The sequence below is a fragment of the Quercus robur genome, chromosome 6 (assembly GCF_932294415.1).
Source record: "Quercus robur chromosome 6, dhQueRobu3.1, whole genome shotgun sequence".
NCBI lineage: Eukaryota > Viridiplantae > Streptophyta > Magnoliopsida > Fagales > Fagaceae > Quercus > Quercus robur.
In genome coordinates this window covers 48,518,618-48,522,514 of record NC_065539.1, presented here as the reverse complement: position 1 = coordinate 48,522,514, position 3,897 = coordinate 48,518,618, and the positions used below count along the sequence as shown (strand labels likewise).

The following is a 3,897-nucleotide window of genomic DNA, read 5'->3' as shown; positions in this document are numbered from 1 at the left end:
AGAGAGGGTAAATTATGCGTACCTTGGTTCGTGAGGGTGCTTGGTTTTTATAGTAGTAGGGCTTGACCCCTTTTCCTTGGAGTAGAAGTCTTTTCCTTATAGGAGTCTCCTTGGGCGTATTTCGCGGGATCCTTTCCATATAGGAATCCCTCTTAGGTGTGGAGAGCAAGTCATTTACTTCTACACGCAAACGTGGTTAGCAAGCGTTCTTTGACTAGTGTCGTCAGTCTATGTTGTGCCTTCGGTCTACATACTGTTAGCTTCAGGATGACCTTTAGCTTTATTATCCCGTCTGCCTGTGGAATTCTTTTCTTCATAGCGCCGTCAGTTTGTTAAACAAAGGCTGACGGCCCAATAGGTACCGTCACCCTTATCTTTCATTTGACCACTTCTTTTATCCTTATCAGCCATTATTCTTAATAATGTCTATGTTTTCCTTCTCAAAAAAAAAGAAAAAGAGAGGGTCAAAGAGTATACATGTAATCCATGTTATCCTTGGTTATGACCCAGCTTTATTGTCACACAAATAAAAACCCTAAATGACGAGATTCTTCAGCCCAAAATATATTGCTCACACACCACAGTAGGCTTTGACGAGAGAGTCCATTTTTGGCCCATAATCATTGGAATGATGGAAATTAAGGAATCCCAAATGATCCAAAGGCTTATACTGTAACGGGTGTTCCTCATCGACTAGCTCTCCTGGAACACACATCAACCCCTTTTGGTGTGTTTGTAGCCCAGTTGAATATCGCACCTGATTTCCACTCATGATGACTCGATGAATACATGGGCGTATTCTGTCATTGCTCCATACCTAAACCAATTAAAACTTACATGTCCTAAATATCTTAATCATTTATATTAGAATGCATAGCAATTTAATTGGTAAGAATTTCAAATAGACAAACCCTACAAGAAATAGCCAGTTTGAAAGATAGTTAGATAGATAGTTAGATAGAGATCAATGCTAGGAACATGAAAAATTACACAACTCGCCATCTAGTGAGCTATGAGCTGTAGAGAAAAAATAGTAGGTTCACACATTCACTATTCACAACTCACCATATGGTAAGTTGTGACAAAAATTATGTAATTATTTGTGATACTAGCTTTTTTTCTTAGATAGAATACCGTATGTTCACCCATTACTATTAATAATAATACATGTTGGGAATAGTTGGGAAGGAAAGAATAAATTGAAGATTTTGAGGCACATAAAATGTTTTCGTCAAGATTAGATTTTTCCCCACTCCAATTAGTTTTGCTAAGGGTTACACACCAATGGTCTCCAGGACACAACAAACTAAGCCTAAGTACTTTTAGAATTGGTATTTACAAATACTCCAGAACTTCTAAAAAAAAGTGTGTTCTACAGAAAATTATTGAAGGTGCAAGAAATAACTGAATTTGTTATGTATTTATAAATGTAAGTGCATCATCATCAGCTGTTCCAAAAGTATGCCAATTTAACACATCAAAAGCTTATTTTATTATTTTAGCACATCATTTTATAATACACCCTATATCACATGTTCTATTATTCAATAAAAATAATATATACAATACGTTAAAATAATATTAACTTAAAACTCATCCCAATACAAAACAATAAAAATTGTACTTTTTGTGAACGGCAAGTTAGGAGAGAAGAGAGAGTAGAATAAAAATAAATAAAAATTTTACAATTTATGAACAGTACAGTTCCAAATTTGAAACAATACTATTTACCCATATATGCTAAAAGTTTTAAAATTTGAAACATATGACGAATGAGCTTTTGTGGTGTTTCGTGTGCCAAATGTCAAATATTTGGCATTTGGTAAACATGATGCTAGTGCTCTAATGAGATTCAAATGATTAGACAACATGAAAGGACACCAAGGCTGGTTGAGGCTTGAAAATTATATATATATATATATATATATATATATTGTTTTGACTCCCTTAAAATAAAAATTTGAACACTTTAATTCTAATTTTTTAAAATCCAACTGAAATAACTTGAATATATACATATTAGCCTTTTTAAATACCCAAAAAAAAAACCAACAATAAATCAATGTGATATAAAATTTGGAAAAAAAAAAAAAAAAAGTAAGTCCAACAACAAAAGTAGAATTTTGTTTATATTAAATTTCAAAAAATCTCATTAGATCTTAACAAATTTGAAAAAGATTTAACTCGTAAAATTGATAATAAAACTATCTTGCAACGATTTCAAATATGAAAAAGACAATTGTAAAATTTTATTTATTTGCAATTATTTTATTATTTTTTTGTGTGATGTTTATATATTCAAGTTTTCTTTTGTTTTGATTTTCCAAAAAAAAAAAAAAATTCTCTTTTATTTTAGATTTTGCATAATTTATATTTCTTATTTAACCCTCTTAGATAAGAATACTGGAGTTACCACTGGCTATGCAATTGTTTTTTCTTGGCTATGAATTTATTTTTTTTGCCGAATTCTTGGCTATGCTTTAGATCGAAGATTGATACTGATCACCATGAACGCATCACCGGCGAGGAACAAAAAGGATGAAGGGGAGGAATCAAAACCAATCCACTGTGCATCCTTTGTTTGTATCTCCAATCCTGGGACATGATTTTGATGAAGTATAGTTGTGAAGGACTTGTCAGTGTGTACTGGAAGACCTAGTTTAGTCTCTTTGTCATCCACTTCCCTATATTTGTGCAAACGAAGACGGTAAATGGTGTCTTCCATGTGAGAGTCATATTACTTCTCCACACCATAATTTTCAAAAACCATTCTTGTCACAATTTGGTTTAACTCCATCACTAGCTTTGCAAATGAATGAGCTGTTTTACTAAACAAAAGTGAAAAAGGTAATATTAGCTAGGCAACTTATAAATAAGCAAGGTTTTAATCAAGAAATATTATGAGAGAAACTGTTTTCATTTCACATTGCACCAAACGCCGGAAAATGTTTTTCAGAGTATTTTGAAAACATTTTACTATGGAATAAACTGAGTCTTGTAAGAGTACCTGAAATGGTGATTTCCATTGGGCCACATGAGGTGTGTGAACTTCTGAGTTTCTTCCCAACTCACTGCATTAACTATGCCAAGCCTTTCGTAGAGAGGAAATTGAGGCCTTTGGCCCAAATATTCAGTAGGATTAGGGTCCTGCGTTTTGGTTTCTGTTGGGAGATCAAACAAATCCTTTAAGACCCCAAAGATTTGGTTGTCGAGCTCTGAAGAAACATTGTCATACACTGCCACAAAACCATACTCTTCAAGTGCATGGCAAACACTTTGGCACGCAGAGAGCCAAGAAGTTGTACCAGGCTTCGACCCTTCCTTAGAAAGATCTATAATTGGAATCTTGGAAATGTTGGGGAAGCCATGAGTTTCTCTTACACTTTTGCTTTGAGAAATGAAACCTTGTAAAGTGATCAGGCTTTGATTTAAATAAAGTGTAATGTTTTATTTTTTTGAGAAAAAAATAAAGAGTAATGTTAGAGATATATATTTTTTACACAATAAATGATATAATATGTTTTTCTTAAGGGAAACATAGAACCATGGACAGACACTGTACCACAAACACTACCATAATTCGTGCTTGTGTCAAGTATTGATTGGATTGTTCATCATCAAGTACAAGTAATGGTCCCATGTATAAATGATATAATCCAACCACAAATTCACAAATGTGCAAGTCATGGCAAATTATATGTCCCTAGAAGAGTTGTTCAAATAATGGTGAAAAGTAACAAAACATGTATGAACTTTAGGTCAAAATCAAACCGACCATATATTTCTAATCTATATATATCTAAAAACTGAAGCATAGCATTTATTGTTACTACGCTCTTGTTAAGCCACCTCATCCGCCACATCTTTAGTCTTTTTTATATTTATTTTTTAAATTTA

At 33.0% G+C, this 3,897-nt stretch overlaps 1 pseudogene; it reads right to left on the bottom strand.

The window, feature by feature from the left end:
* Positions 1-571: 571 nt before the first annotated feature.
* LOC126690313 (probable 2-oxoglutarate-dependent dioxygenase AOP1) lies at positions 572-3,640 on the bottom strand (annotated as a pseudogene).
* Positions 3,641-3,897: the final 257 nt, after the last annotated feature.